This window comes from Eurosta solidaginis, chromosome 3, assembly GCF_040869045.1.
Source record: "Eurosta solidaginis isolate ZX-2024a chromosome 3, ASM4086904v1, whole genome shotgun sequence".
NCBI classification, from domain to species: domain Eukaryota; kingdom Metazoa; phylum Arthropoda; class Insecta; order Diptera; family Tephritidae; genus Eurosta; species Eurosta solidaginis.
The window spans coordinates 255,097,928-255,115,315 of NC_090321.1; the positions used below are offsets into that span (position 1 = coordinate 255,097,928).

At 36.9% G+C, this 17,388-nt stretch overlaps 1 protein-coding gene and 1 long non-coding RNA gene across 11 annotated transcripts in view; one reads left to right on the plus strand and one right to left on the minus strand.

The window, feature by feature from the left end:
* tou (toutatis) overlaps positions 1-17,388 on the minus strand; it is a 252,314-nt gene that overhangs the window by 119,069 nt on the left and 115,857 nt on the right. The window lies entirely within an intron of this gene.
* On the plus strand, positions 372-8,764 carry LOC137247089 (uncharacterized). 2 transcript variants are annotated; one of them, XR_010951774.1, is made up of 4 exons: positions 372-1,710; positions 1,777-1,908; positions 2,001-2,172; positions 8,332-8,764. It is a non-coding gene; the product is annotated as an uncharacterized lncRNA (long non-coding RNA). The 2 variants fall into 2 exon arrangements; XR_010951775.1 differs by having other exon boundaries at positions 2,001-2,168.

The window sequence follows — 17,388 nt, forward strand, 5'->3', positions numbered from 1 at the left end:
GATGCGATTTGATGGCTGACACTAGCGCGATGATGATGACGGCGTAGTTGGCAGAGGCAGCGCTACGCGGCGCGACAGCAAAACAAGAACCAATAGACCTTAAAGTCAATAACCTCACTTTACCAAACTACCAACCGACCAAGTAGTAAAGCAGACAGCCAGTTGTCGATGTCGACGGCGGTGATTGAGCACAGAGAGCTGAACGCGGAGGTTTGACCAACGTCAACCAAGCCATACGGCCAGTTGATGCGCGCGAATGGCTAAACAATAACAGTCAAAATGCTGTTAACGACAAACATACTAACTAAAAATGTATAATAGAAAGACATTTGCGGCCGTGTGATGATAATGGAAGGGGGGGAGGCGCAGCGTATTGAGGTGAGTTGAAGTTGAAATTGAATGAAGTGAAGCGAATTGGAGTTGATGCAGTTGAGGCGGTGGCGGCAGATATTGCATGGTTACACGTCGTCACATGCGAAAGTCAAATCGAAATACGAGTGCGACTGGTGTACATTGCAATGCAGTGAGTGTGGTTGGTGCTGTGGATGTGGATGTGGCTGAGACAATGAATGTGACTGCGGCATAGTTGTGACTATTCGATGTGTGATGCGCGTTGTGGGTAGTTGTTCAAATGGTGCAGTTGTGGCATGCTGTTGAACAATCACAATAGCAGCTGCAATAATTGAAGCGCAGCACACAAAAATCGCCAATATCAGCGCATAGCGTAATATTGAAAAGAGGAAACGAGAGCGCGCGATTGAAAAAGTGAACAAATGAGAAGAGTTGTCGACCAACAATTTCAATTCGATTTCGATGTGATATGTGCGACGATCATTACGATCGTTTATGCAACCGCGATGAGTGTTGCACAGAGGCGTATGTGTAAGTGGAGCGCAGATCAACTTTGGGCAACAAACATAAAAAAAATTTAATAAAAGGAAATAAAAAGAAAAAAAATTATGAGCATAAGAAAATAAATCGCGCAGCGAAAAAAATTAAAAGACAATTGGAACAACCTACAAAAAAAAGAATAAAATAAATGAAATAAATATATGGAACACTGAGTAAAAACATGGGCAGAACACGCTATAGTGATCACTTCACACACGATTGACTAGTGGTGGACGGCGCGCACAGCACGCGGTGCAAATTCTTTGGACATGGCTATGGCAACATCGAGCGCGCGTTTCTTTGCAAATGGCCGCGATATGCCAAAATAAAAACAAAAAAAAATATGAAACAAAATTGTATTGCGATATGCGAAAAAAAAATTATGTATAAAATAATGACATGCGAATAACAATAAGTACACGAGCAAAATACAACAACAATCAATAGCTACAATAACAAGCACAAACAACCCAAATAATGTGCACAAAGCCAACAAGCTTTGTATGTCGATTGATGGACGGCGCGGAGGTGACGCGCGCAAGTTAACGTAGCGCAGCGCCGCACCGCGCACAAAAGCGAACACCAACAAATAGCGTGCGATTAATGAAAAAAAAATAAACCTAAACTTTATTTGCGTTAATTTATTTTCTTTTTCGCATCTTAGCGTTTGTTAACGATTTGATTGTTTTCTGTTGTTGTTCCTATCATTATTGCTGCTTTGTTAGCTTTGTCGCTCTTTGTAGTTGAGCGCTTCTTAGCACGCGGCGGCGCGTCACCGTTGATGTAAAAGCGAAACAAAATGAGATGGACAGAATTTCCGTAAATAAAGCAAAAATTGTGCATAAATACGAAATTTATCTAATTGAAATTTTCTTCTTTGTACAGTACTCAGGTGCGTGCAAAAAGTATAGACGATACTTTCATACTAAAACACAGAGTTCATAAGAAACTAAGCAAATATGCTTGGGTGGATGAAGTGAATTGGGGTGCGCTGTGGCAATAAGTACACCTAGGTAGGTATGTACTACTTAAGATATGGCACGCTTCGTTTGAGACGCGCCGATCTACATACATAGAATAAAAATAAGTATTTATTTGGTTACGAAAAGGTTCCGGTGGATGTGGCGCATAGGCGGCAGCAGCTGCGTAAAGTGTGGAGTGTGAACGCAGCTGTTTACTACTTTATAAAAGTTATCATCATAATTAAAACAACAACAATCAACGGCAAAAGTAACAGCAACAAAAAATACATAAAAAGGCGATTATCATTTTTATATGTGGGTAAATATGTGAATATTAGGGTGATTTGTGAGTTTAACCCCTTCGAAAACCCGTCATAAATGAATGAAACTCAGCGATCAAGTAGAATCATAATTTTTTTTTTTTTATTAAGAATTCATGAGCTTAACACCGGCTTATAATAATTGAATATTCAATTATTATGTTTTTCAAAGAGAAACTGAAAAGAAAGGAAGAAACTTTTACTGGCATATTGCGATGGTACCATTTCGAAAATCGCCACAAATTCATCGTCAGGCAATTTTCGTAATGTTATTCGAACCGCGAATCACACGGGAAACTGCAGTTGCCTTAACCACTAGGCTATCCTGCTTCTATTTATCTCTTTGCTTAATTCAGTTTATCTTATTTCTACACTAACAACACAACTGAGACATTCTGCCTCTATTAATTTGGTGGTATGTAGATTTGTTTTTGTAAAGTTTCTTTTTCGTTGCGAATGAGAAGCTTTGTAAACTCGGTCTCAGTTTTACATATTTATGTTGGTTAACATAAAGAACATAATTTTTTTGTTTATGGCATACCTAAGACGGTATTTTTGACGCGCATACTGCGCAGCTAACGGCCGCCGTGGTGTGGTGGTATCGTGCTTGCGCCTAACACACCGAAGACCCTGGGTTCAAGTCCCGGACATAGCAACATCAAAAATTTTGAAACAAATTCTTTCAATAAGAAAAAAAGCTTTTCTAAGCTAGGTCGCCCCTTTGGCAAACACACCGAGTGTATTTCTGTCATGAAAAGCTTCTCAGTGAAAACTCATCTACGTTGTAGATGCCGTTCGAAGTCGGCGTAAGGCATATATGTATGTCTCATCCCGCCAGTTTGTAGGAAAAATTAAAAAAGGAGCACGACGCAAGTTGGATGTAAAGATTACCCTAGATGGTCTTCGGAGGTATATTGCGCCTTTCATTTATTTATTTATACTGCTCAGCTGACATTACTAGCTGCAGTGCAATCTTATATCATGCTTATCATCTTCATTAAAACTCGAATGAACTGAGTTTCTATAACAGAGAAGATGCTGCTGCGCGGTTTGTTGATATACTTTTCGTTTCCAAGACTGACATCAGCTTCCTACAATGAATATGATGTCTACTAGAGGTTTGCGTCGATCACTTCTTTATCAGCGGCGTAGGGCCCCAACGATAACGGGGGCGGCATATTTACCTTAAATAATTTGATATTCTTATTTAAAAAACTAATATTTGGGAAAATTTTGGTTTATGTGCATCTAAAAAAGGAGTGATTCGGGATTGGAATTTCTATGTAACGCGGCTTAATTTCTCGCGAATCATTCAAAAATTATCATCCAAGGAATGGCATCTTGTGGAGGGACTGTCCCTTATTCACGAAGTTCGAACGTTAGCAATTCCGAGCGCCTCTACCGGCAGCACCTTTTTCTGCTTTTCCGGCACAAGCATTCCTTTGAGACATGATCGACTTCATTCCTTCGTCGACTTCACTTTCCTAAGTTCCCTGGCTGTAGCTACGAAGATCCCTGCTGTAGTTGCAGGGCTACATAGCCTACAGGAGACAAGCTCACGGTTAAAAAGCGTATAATCCTCTGCAATTCTAATTTAAATTTTCTAGGTGGGCGCTGTGCTTAATTATGCTAAAAGGCAGTTTCTAGTTAGTATACCCATCGTGAGCCCTTCTCTCTTCAGAGATATGAGACTTTTTGTGAGTCTAATATCGTAAGATTTGCACATTATCGTAGACATTTTGCAGCCCTGCGCTTCTGTTCACGGCATTCCTGCTTGATGCAACTCCTGTCTCCTTTTGATCTCTCCCAAATGGATTGAGACGTTTACCGTCGATTCAGCGAGTGTTGCACCCCCCTTTTGCCAACTCAACGGCCTTTTCGCTACCTTCTATTCATTTATGACCGGAAACCTATTACAGATGTATGGTCCGGCCTGAGCGAAGTTTTTCCAATGCTGCTTTGCATTTCAGAACACTTCATGATGAAGTATGGTATGAGATTACTTCCTTATCGCCGCCTGTTTACCAATATATATGTACATATATTGAAGCGCCTGCAGATTAAGCACGCTTCCTACATAATTTCTGCTGCTTTCTTCACGGCTATAATTTCCGACTGAAAGACGCTGCAGTATTCTGGCAGCCTGTATGATCTACTTATTTTTGGATCAACACAGTAAACCGCAAACCCGACCCCTTCCGTTGACTTGGAACCACAGGTATGCATATGTAGAGTATATTCTGCTATTTTTGCGGGCACAACAAAATATACATTTCCAACTAAATAATAACAAATCGACCGCTGACCGAGCTTTCTGAAAACGGAGACGATGAGTTGGTAAACAACATGCAGCAATTCACATGCGTAGTAGAAATGCTCTGATCAATCCACAAAACGCGTAAAATGCCGCAGCATCGCCCTGCTTAATACTGCATATAAGGTTCGATTGTGCGAAAGACAAAATCTCAGAGGTAACAAACTGATTAAGTCATATTATTAGGGATTAAGGCCTTTAAGGTCCACTATCGATCAGAACTTCAATCCTTAAAATATCCTTAATGAGAGAAACAGATGCGTCATCTCCTCAAAGCAAGTTTTTTGCATCAAATAAGGAGCTGAGTGCTATGTTTGAATTTATGTGCCCAGCACAGCTTATGCGGCCATGCGAATGACGTTGGGTAACATAATCGGATTGAGAACGACCTCTCCGAGCTTTTCAAACCCTACCAAGGTCTTAGAAAAGGCCACCTTCTAGTGCTAGAGAAGATAATTTTAACTGCAGGATAAACGTGTTAGGAAGAGGGTTTTGCTGTTAACAAAGCCCACTCGAAGAACTTGCTGTCATCAAAGACCACGCCTTAGCAGTCACGTTAATGTTGTATTCGTCTTTTTGGGAACCGGCGACAACAGCACAAAGTCAGGGCGCGAAATTCAACTGATAATGAATCATGCTATTTTGAGGTACATACATATGTACATATGTAAACAATTGAGAAGTAAAGCCTTAACTCAATGAACACAAGTCACGCTCTAAAAACCCCTCAACATACCTGCGCTGATTTTTTGCTCAGAATCATGGATGGTGCCATAATAAGATGAGATGGTTCTTGAAGTATTCGAGAGAAATTTTTGCGAAAAAAATTCAAATTGTAACAAATTAAAACCCAATGACTTCGCTAGGCAGGTCTTTTTATGTGAATGGATAAGATCCCTGCATTCTAAAAAGTATTTCAATCGCAGCAGAGGAAGAGGAGACATCTGCTGATTTCGGAAAGACAGATGGGGAAGACTTTATCTGCCCTAGGCTCTCGCAGAGGAATTGACTGGTGTTCTTTTCTACGAAATGCTCAAAACCGCCCAGATTTTTAGGCGCGAATTAATGAAGTATTTATTATTAGTATTTACTTGTCAATAATAGACAAACGAATTCGCAACTCAATAAGGCAAAACATTTTGAGCATCAGACTAATGTATATTTAATTGCCATTAATGTAAAAAAAAAAACAATGTTTGAAACCGCAGTTGTAAAATAATTTTGTTTATGAGAGTATTTTTTGATATGACCATTCATTCTTCATGACCCTACAAAAAATTGTGTGATTATTCCGTAAAGAAATTGATCTCTTTTGTCTCCATTTGGGCATAATTGATCACCTTTAGTCCCTTTCGGATACAGTTGGTATTAGTCAGTTTGAAATCTATGTAGCCCATTTTAAGAAATATTAAAAAAACCGCAACGAAAGAGTAAAATAAAACTTACATTACTAGAACTTAACGACTACGCCGGACTTAGGGTTAAATTTTCGAAAAATATGTTTTATTCTTTTTTGAAAAGCGGGCGAACAACTTACATCAAATTGATTGGTGGCTTGGCAAACCTTTCGATTTTATTTCTGCCATAAAAAATGCGGCTGGACCCTATTTGATTCCTTATAGACCCGAAAGGGGACTAGCCTTCTTATATTACCATATGGGTACAAAGGAGATTGGTCCTATTGATCCCTTTCGGGTATAAATGGGTACAATTAGTCTCTTCATAGGACATGCTCAAACAAAATGGAACGGCTCAACTCATACAAAGAGATCAAAACTGGCATTGGTCGCATACTCCTTTGCGACTCATCTCGGATTCTTTCAAGACTAATCGTATTTTTTGCAGGGGAGTATTTCTACATACATACACTGAAAGAAAAAGACTGGTAAAATTAACCGAAATACGGGTCAATTCAACCGAAATTTCTGTAAATTTTTATCCATCGCAACAAGATGTTGAATCAACTGCGCACAAATCGTTGATTCGTAATTGACCGTTTTAGTAGTCAAATGAACAAAAAAAGTTGTAAATAAATGTAAGGCGCGATAACCTCCGAAAATATTTTAGGCCGAGCTTCTCTTCCAATTTGCGTCGTGCTCCTATTGATTTTCCCTACAAATTGGCCGGACGTTAGCTACATGTTTTATGCCGACTCGGAATGGCTTCTGCAAGGCAGATGAGTTTTCACTGAGAGCTTTTCATGGCAGAAGTACACTCGGAGAGTTTGCCAAACACTGCCGAGGGGCGATCCCGCTTAGAAAAATTTTCTTCTAATTGAAAAACCTTATTTCTAAAATCTTGATGTTGCTTTGGCCGGGGTGCGAACTCAGGGCATACGGTGTGGCAGGCAGAGCACGCTACCATCACACCACGGTGGCACTTACTAACCGAACGTCAATTGGGCTACATCAAATATGCTGGCACACATTAAACATTATACACTTTATTATTTTGTTTTATTAAACATACTTTCACCAAATTTTATATTTTAACATTTATTTAATTTATAGTTTTGAGCTTCGCTTTGCAAATAGAAATGAAAATAGTAGCCACAAAACTGATTCTCAATTCTTTCAGTCACAGCTCAGCTCATTCTCAATTTCTTCTCTCGCATGTAGTTGCCACACTTGATTGTTTCGAACAAAACTTTTAGTATAAATGTTTGACGTAACATTTTAAAAAGAGAACTTGTAAGTTATAGAAAAGTAAAGAATCAAATCGCAGGAAGGTAATTCGCCACTGGAGTAACTTTACATGTAATTCGGCAAATTTAATTTTCGTAACACTTTAAGTTGAAACGATTCCAAAACAACTCAAACTTTTATGTTGTCGGAAACATCAACATTTAAAAATATACAGCCTCCCTGAGGAAGATGGAAAATACCCATCGAAACGCGTAGGAGAAAAAGAAAAACTTGTGTTTTGTCTTGAAATTATCGGCCGAAAAGCTCCAATAACCACAAAATTAAAAAAGGCTGTTTTTATTATCTTATTAAATTTGTTGGCGTGAGTGAAAATTCGTAAAAACTTGAACAAAATGTTACTAACTTTGGAAAAATCCTGTTCGTTCAAACAAAACTTTTGCAACAAGAGGGCGCAATTTTGCATTTCGCTTGGACGAGAAGTTGCAAAATTGTACCCGAAAGATGGGTGCCGCGGTATCTCATAATTTTTGCACAGTAAAAAAGGGTTTTTTTGTATTGATAAATGAAAAACTAGTTTTTTGTTGTTTTCCCATTTTGTGTGTTTTTTCGATTTGATGGTTTTCTTATTTTGGTGTCTTTTTTTAACAAGTGGCACCATCGTCATAAGTACAAAGTAGAGAGCGCAGTGAGCGTAAAATTCTCTTTGAAATTTGATCATGTATTGACAGTTGATCGCCGTCGAAATGACATGTAAGATCAGTCGTGTTAACAGAAAAATAAGTTAGATTGACCAGGAATCTGTCAATTTTACAGAATTTTGTTAACTTAAGAGGGACAATTTCTCTTCTGTTCAAATGACTTAACTAATTTGTTCGTTTGACCAAGAACTCGGTAGAAATAACCATAATTCGACCAATTTCACCGAATCTTCGTTAAGTCAAGAAAACAGAACCGATTTGTTGATTTTACTAGCAGCATTTCTTTTAGTGTACATACTTACAACATGTTCTTCTAGTATAGGTACACAACTTGGAATACTTTCTATTTATATGTAAATTTTTTGTTCATTGTTTTTTCTTTATCTTTTGCCAACCGTTTTACATTCCAATTGTCTTTCATAATCCCAAAACCTTTTTTGTTTTTTTCATATTGTCAATTGTCACAAAAATGTATGTCGGTATCATGGGAATGACTAATAGCTCATAGCGCGATTGAATGATTGAGTGACCGAATGTAAGTCTCGAGTGCTCGTTTTATACTTTACTGAAATGCTCTAGCTGTCCCAGCCCCGAACTGGAATGTCCCTATCGTTGATGTTATAAACGGCTCACCGTCTCAGTGGCTGCTACTGTGTCATCATAGCAAAGTAATCGGTTGTCAGCCTCCAAAACTTGAATTTATGTATTTCACTAATTATAAATTAAGACATATCTACGTATGTATGTATGTATATAGTATCTTTGTACGGTTAATTTGTATGCATGTAACGTATTTGTACACAATTTTGTATTTCTTATTTTCTGTTTTTTTATTATAATTAAATTATTTCAACCTTCCTTTATTTTTTTTTTTTTTTCATTTACTAGAAAGCAATTCGCGACCGATTTGTTTGCATTGCAGTGCTGTTTATGGGTTTTTGAAGTTTGTTTATGGAATTATTTCGCATTTTTCATTCATTTTATATTATTGCGAATTTTAGATTTTTATTGGCAGCTGTTCATGTCTTGGCTACTAACCGAATTAGCTGATTGTGAGACAATGGATTATTTGTTCTTTTGAGCATATGCATTAGTGTGACCGTTATTTTTTTTTTTTCGTATTTTCACTTGGCAAACCCCTTAGATTTATTCCAAATTAGAAAAAAATTACATATAAAATTTTTTAGATCGTTTGCATAATTATTGGGCGTGCCTTGAGCCCACAAATTTAGCTAAAAATGCTACTTTTCTCACTATGGCTCGCTTTAATTGTTCTTAACTTCAGTAATATTTATTTTATAGACAACTTTATTCACAAATATTCTAGGGACATATCTGATGAACAATGTTGCTCTGTATAAGTTTTCTTTAACATTAATATTTAATCCAGAAAAAGCCAAATTAAAAAATAACAGCGAAATTTTCACATATCTTCGCATTTTCTGCATACGAACATATTTTCATATAATTAGCAGAGAGCAGAATATTATTTTTGTTGTTTTTAGCGACGACTACATTTCATTTATTGTCGTGCATTGAAAATAATTGAACATTCATCAAGAATTTTGCGTGAAAAAATTCATTTGTTAGGCTATTTTTCTCCTTCCTTAATTGGGTGTAAACTACCTTCTAACGAAGAAGTTATGAAGGTATTATTTTTTAATTTACGAGGAGTAAAATAAAATTTACTTGAGAGTGCTAAATTAGTGATCGAAGAAGTGAATATTTTTTGGGATAAAGCTCGAATCCCCACTAGAACCAAGCAACACTGCATAACAAAATCTTGAAGATTTCTATAGTGCATGGAGGAAAGTAAATAAAAATTCTAAAATTAAATCGGAAACGCAAAGAGAAAGAGAAGAGGCGTGGACGCCGAAGTTAGATGACTTATTTGATATAGCAAGTGCAAATGCACAGGACCTTATTAAAAATTCAGAGGACAAATTATTTTTGGAGAATCAAAGAATGAAAGGTAGACCGGGGTTTATGTATGGCATCGATTACAAAACAGCAGTAAGCGAAGAAAGAATGGAAGAACGCCAACGAAATCAGAACGACCGTACATTAGCTGCTTCTAGTAAGAAGAAATCGTATATTATTTTAAATATAGTATAACATATATTTATTTGTACTGTCTTTATTCAAATGAAACAGCTGAACTTTCTTCCTGCAGTTCGGAGAGGAATATCAGCGAAACCGCTGCTAGCTATGAGGTAAGTTCAAGGTTATAAATTATAAGTAAAACGTGAGAATGAAACCATATAAAACGTAGATGAGAAATAATTGAAACACGCAGGGTTACCTAACAAAACTGTAACCAGAACACTTAATTCCTTTTTAGCAAGTCTTGGGAGCAGAAATTGCAATGCCAACGCCAGCCAAAAAAAATAGAGGATTTAAAAATTTTATGATTCCAAAACTTGCAGCCGCTTTAGATTTTTGCAAGGTTAGTGATCGAAAAGCCGTGGATTTAATTATATCTGTGGTGGAAGCAGTCGGTCTTGAAGTGCAAAACTATATTATAAAAACGTCTATACATAATGCAAGGGAAAAAATACGAGCAGAACAGTTCGAAAATATAAAAGAACGTTTCAACAAGAACGAACTTGGTGCAATTTGTTTGCACTGAGACGAAAAGCTGTTGCCAACTCTTACTGGGAATGAAAAAGTTGACAGACTTCCAATCATAACTTCATGCGGGCGTACGGAGCAACTAATTGAAGTGCACGAACTTAAAAGTGGAACTGGCAGAGAACAGGCGTCTGCTTTTTGTAAAACTATATTTGAATAGGGACTTCAAGATCATATACAAGCCACAACTGCCGTAAAAACAGGCCGTTTTAACGGAACCTGTACGACTATTGGACACAGTCTTCAAAAGCAGCTTCTTTGGCTACCTTGCCGTCACCACATTTTGGAATTCGTATTGAAAAATGCCTTTCAAGTTAAGATGAGCAAAACCGAAAGCCCAAATGTTAAAATATTTGAGCAATTTAAAAATACATAGGGAAATATTAACCAAAATAATTATCAGTCTAGAATGGAAGATAATGATGTCAAAAAATATTTAACAGTAGATAAAGATAAAATAATTGAATGTGTGAACGATACGATCAAAACTAAACAGCCAAGATATGATTACTGGGAGTTTCTTGAACTAACACTAATATTTCTTGGTGAGAGTCCACCTATTCGCGATGCAGCTTTTCGCGCCCCTGGGGCTGTCCACCACGCGAGATGGATGAAAAAAGCTATATACTGCTTAAAAATAATTTTTTTTCGACGTGAATTTGATTTGGCAGTAAAAGATAGGAAAGCTTTACTTAATATATGCTTCTGCTGCACAAGCAACATACAAAGATTTCCAGCTTTTGAAAAAACTTAATTCTTCTAAAAAAATTGATGCTGATATATCTCAAGTTGCATTACACAAATTTAAAAACCACTTATGGTACTTGAGTCCTGAATGTGTGGCTTTAGCATTTTTTGATAACAGTGTTTCTGTTGAGTCAAAAAAAGAGATGTGAAGGCATTGAGTCGTGAGACTTTAGATAAAGACGTAAAACGCGCCTTAATTAAAAATTTAAATGTTATGCATGATATTGAAGGAGGAATGGATCAGTTAATTTCTTCTGAGACAAACAATTTCTTCTTCGCTTTAAAATCAATACAGCATTTTTGAAAAATGATCCAAGTTTATGGCCTGCGGATAGTAATTTTAAAACTGCTCTTCAAATTGTTAATGACATTCACGTGGTAAACGATACAGCTGAACGAGCGGTGAAATTGATGCAAGACTACAACCCAATGCTCATAATAGACAAGGAACAAAAACAAAATATACTGCAAGGAGTCAAAAACTATCAAAAACAATTCCTATGAGCACGAAGGAGATTATAGTACAAAACTTTTTATAATTATACCATTTAATAAAATAAATAATCGTCAGGCAAAGAATGCGAAGATATATGAAAATTTTTCTGTTATTTTTTAATTTTGTTTTTTCTGGATTAAATATTAATGTTAAAGAAAACTAATACAGAGCAACATTGTTCATCAGATATGTCCCTAGAATATTTGTGAATAAAGTTTTTCTATAAAATAAATATTACTGAAGTTAAAAACAATTAAAGCGAGCCATAGTGGGAAATAAATGTTTTTTTAGCTAACTTTGTGGACTCAAGGCACGCCCAATAATTATGCAAACGATCTACAATTTTTTTCTAATTTGGAATAAATATAAGGGGTTTGTCAAGTGAAAATACGAAAAAAAATATTGTCCATATAACTTGCGGTCACACTAATATGCATACAAAATAGCTAAATTAGTAAGTAGGCATGTACGTATGTATATGGAACATTCCATGCCCACTCAATCGAATAATAGTGTTTTCTTACCGATTTCGCTGAAATTTGGATATCTTTTAGAGCTTACCATTTCTTCTCGAACACAAGCCAGAATTTCGAGACCCGATGAATCGAGAACTACACTCGTAAATCTGGCGATCTTCTCGACATTCTATTTAGTTATTCAATCGACAGATTTTTATACCCAGCTGTAATTGAGCACAGGGTATTATAACTTTGATTGGATAACGGTTGGTTGTACAGGTATTAAGGAATCGAGATAGATATAGGCTTCCATATATCAAAATCATCAGTATCGAAAAAAATTTGGTTATCCTTATTTAATTAGCGAGATATGCTCATATTGCTTTATACAATTGTTTTTGTTATTGATATTAGAGAAAAATTACAAAGTTTACAAACGGCGATGGTAACCATCGGACATATTTCTGAATTTCACTTCTTCATCACCTAGCTTTTCGGGAGCTGAGTATTGAACTCGAAATCTCCATCATTCATACTTTATACTAGTGTAAAGGCAGATGCCTTTATCCACTCTGCCATATGAATACCCCGCTACTCGCTTTGCAATTGGTCTCCAAGCATTGCCAATAGGTACATGCTAATTCTATATGTTTTTAATCCTAAATGTGTAGAATACTTATAGGCGCGCTTTCGAAAGCTTAGTAAACCACTGCCCTAGGCATCTGCCTTTACACTAGTATACAGTATGAATGTTGGAGATTTCGAGTTTAATACTCAGCTTCCGAAAAGCTAGCTGATAAAGAAGTGAAATTTAGAAACATGTCGTAGTAACAATCGCCGTTTTTAAACTTTATACTTTTTCTCTAATATCAGTGAAAAAAATTTGATTAAGCCATGTCCGTTTGTTCGTCAGTTAACACGATAACTTGAGCAAATAATGAGATATTTTCACCAAATTTGGTATAGCGGCTTATCTGGACGTAGAATAGATTGGTATTGAAAATGAGCGAAATCGCCCACCTTTTCGATATCGAAAATTTAGAAAATTAGATAGTTAAAAGCGAATAGCGCTAAGCTAATGAAATTTGGTAGATGGATTGGTTTTACAACGCAAAACATAAATTCTAAAAAAAATTTGGAATATGAGCGTGGAACTACCCACATTTAGAAGAAGAAATTCTGGAAGTTTAACAAGCCTTTAAAGATATTACATTGATATTTGGCAGAGACACTATCCTTGCCAAATTATAAAGACTGAGCGAAGATAATCAAAATCGGTTGAAGACCACGCCCATATTCACAACATTCACTTAATCCTTTAATTGTTGTTGAACCAGGGGCAACGGTTATATTAGTTTGTAGTGTGGCAAGTTTTTACTGACTGTAATTAGCGGCTGTATTAATAAAACAGCTCGTAAATTAACCAGGGAAAGAGTGTTGAGGAAAGATCGACGAATGTTCATAAAGCAGGGCGGTAACCATGTGCTTCCGTATCCATCCCGTTGAGTTGAAATATAAGAGATTAATATCTTTAAGTTCTAAGAAGCTGTTGTAAAATTTGTTTCCAAATAATCTTATTCTAATATAGCAGAGAGCTGGAAAATCTTGAAGTGCGTGGTGGAGCTCTTCTTCCGACTCAGATTACAGCTGGTACTGAGTCAATATTATCGGTTCTAGCCAAAGAGCGCGAAGTGCAACCTGGTAAGCAAGAATATGGCTCTCTTATAAGCTATAGCACAAGAAGATGTTTGCATCGGAACGTATGCGCAAAATACCATCTTGCTTCTTGAAAACAACAAAGACCATACCATCTCATTACCGACCCTAACTGTAAACGGGAATGTCTTTCATGGCTCGTTAATCTTGACCATGTCAGGGTATGCAGCATTGTATGTTATTCATACAGCTGAACTGAACGGCTTCCACCCTACCAATTTTCCGTAGCTTAAGTTCGCTTGATCAAACATCAAAACTATATTTCAAAAAACGTTAAAGCAATACAATAACTTATTTAAATATATTATTGTATCCATTGTTTCCTATATAGTTTGACAGCTTAAATTGAGGTTATGTTGCGAACAGAGTGAAAGGTAGTACAAACATTTTCTCTTAACTACTGCAAACAGTGAGTCCTAGATGCTATATATTCAAAAATTACCACAGTTTATGTCTATTTAAAAAATTAGCTTGTATTTCCTTAAAGATTTTCGTAATATGGCTATTAGTAATGTTTGTGTGTGTGTGCTGATTTTGAGCGATCAGCTGTTAGTTGCGCTACTTGGTAAGGTTTGCAATGATTGTATCGCTGCAAGCGTACCAGGACAACAACTGCCGACCATCAGCGCATCAATGTTGGTGCAACCATTAATACCGTTTGCTTTGAGTATGCGCCAAAGTATGCTATGCTAATTTTTCTTGTTATTCTACTGAAATAGATTTTTGTTGTTGTTGGGAGCCTATCGGAGTCAAAGAGATATTGTTGTTAGCCATGGAGAGCCACTAAAGTCATTGTGTGGGCATGTGTTATTTAGATCATCTTTTTTTTGGTGGAGTCTACATAGGTGGAGGTAATGAACTTTTGTTATTATAAGACTTCAGACGCCAGCTCCGAGAGTGTTGGCGTTGTTGTTTGTAAGGGAATGTCGCCAAAACAGTCTCTTTCGGGATCCAGCATACTCAGATTCATCTCGCAACAAACATCATAGATCGTCTCACTTTCCTTATTGATGAAGCAAAAGACTGTTAAGCACTCAAGTTAGGCAGCACAACCATTATGGCAACCCCTTTCCGACCATTTGTGCTAAATCGGCTATATTATAAGCCAGGTAACCTTGGGGATACATCCAATTTATATTCCTAAAGACCAGTTTGGCGATGCATAGGTAGTTGAAATCAGAAAAAATTTAAGTTTTGTTCAAAATTTAATAAATGTTTGAAAATCTAAAATGTTGCCCCAACTATTAAAACATCACAGATAATTAAAGATAATAAACCTCACAGTATGACCAATAAAAAACCTAAAATTCATGAATTCAACTCCAAACTTATTGCAAAAAAATTGTCATAATAAAATTCAGCTGCACATTGATCTGCAAAACGATGAAGTTAGGGGATCAAATATACAGATTTTTGCACTATAATTGTAGATATTTATGTATGTGTGTGCCAGTGTACTTACACCAACAAAGAAAATTACACAAAATCCAATTCCCTGAGTGTGGGCCTTTGGGTGATTGTCTGTTTGTACACAGACAGTTTTGTACATACTCATTTTGATTTTTGTTTTTGCATTTGAGTGGTTGTTATTGCTATTTGCTATACTGATATCGTAATTGTTGCTGTTTCTGTTGCATTATTTTTTTGTATTACACTACTGTCATGTAATAGTAAAATTGTGAAATTTTTGCATATATGCAAATGAAGTGACACCCGGACCGGTAGCCAGGCGCCACCATCATACAAACGAGAGAAAAGCATTGCTAATACCCTGGACGGACAGAGTTAACCTTAACGAGCAACATACAGGACAGAGCTATGCGGCATAGCCATGATGAGCAGAAGGTGCAGGAAGAGTTGATGCATCTCTATAGGGAAATTTTTAAGTTTTAAGTGTGAACTAGAAACTGAAAGACTAGCCCGCCGTCTCTAAAAATAAGGACAACAACGGGTTGAAATGAATGTAAAGAACTGATTATAAAAAGGGGCTTGAAAATAAAGTGGAATCGAAACTTGAACATTAACCGAAACTGGAGTGAGAACTGAATCAGGCACCGGAAATATTGCACGATGTGACACTTGCACAAGAGCCGGAACTATACTAATAAAAGAATCTTGAATCACAAATGGTGTCTGAAAGCGGAACAGAATTCCCAACGATAAAAATTATTGGAAACCGGAACTAGAAGCAAACCAAAACCGGACAGAAAGTGAAACTGGAATGGATCTAGAAAATAAATTGAAAGCGATACAGGAAGGAAACCAAAACCGGAATCGATACAGAAACTGAAATTTGAACGGATCAAAAGCAAAGCGCCGCCGAACAGGAATCTTAAAATAAATGGATTCCAGAGCAGGAACCGAAAGAAAAATGGAATATCCAACGAAACCTTAAAATTAATGCAGACAGGAACTAAAACCGTAACATCAGCTGAAACCGTAACCGAATCTCCAAACAGAACATAAAATAAAAGGGAAACTGGAACTGAAGGAAACGAAATCGGAATAGAAACTGAAGCGGATCTTGAAAATAAATGGGTAATGGAACCGGCACAATGAAATGCAACCGGAACGGAACCCGAACATAAACTGAAATTAGAACGGATTTTGAAATAAATATGAATCGAAACTTGAAGAGACATCAGAAGAGTATTTAAAAGGCGAAAAAAGAAATTAGATCTTTAACAGAGTAACTAAACCGAACTTTAAATATAAATACATACATATATCCTGGAACTTAAACTGAACTAGAACCGGAACTTAAATATATAAACAAAAGTCGGAACCGAAATTTGAGCAGATACTGGCACTACTACTTCAACTGATATCGAAGGTCGAAAGAAAAATTAAACAGAAACTGGAAGCAGAAAAACACCCTGTACAGAAATTGCAATTGCAACCGAAACCGGTATCGGAAAACAGAACCAAAACTAGTAGCGAAATTTGAACCGAAGCTGGGACGGGATTACGTAGAAAAACCAACACTAGGACAGCAACTGGCACTTAAGTCGGATCCGGATCAGAAACCAGTACAAGTACGAGCTCTGAACTGACAACTGCAGACGAAAAAAAAAAATAAAGCAAAAAATAAAACGGAATCGAAATATAAGCTGCATAGAAACAGAAAAGAAACCGAAACTAAAACGAAAAATCAAAACCTAATCGAAACCTAAGTTAGGTTAGGTTAGGTTGAGGTGGCTGCCCGAGGGCACTCTTAGGCCAGTAGTATTAGGCCCGTTGTTATACCACGCAAATACACCATTACCTTTCCTCTTCGAACCATTTTTATGGAAGCTACCAGGTCCTTGACGTCATGCTCCACAACCTGGCTCAGATTATCAAGAAATAGAGCTCCCAGAAAGCGCTGCCGTACTCCGCTTAGTGCTGAGCAGTTGCAAATGAGGTGAACCACGGTTTCCTCCTCCTCATACTCTTTACAACTCCTACAGAATCGACGATGAGGATCTCCTAACCTTTCTGCATGCCTACCTATCAGGCAATGACCAGTTA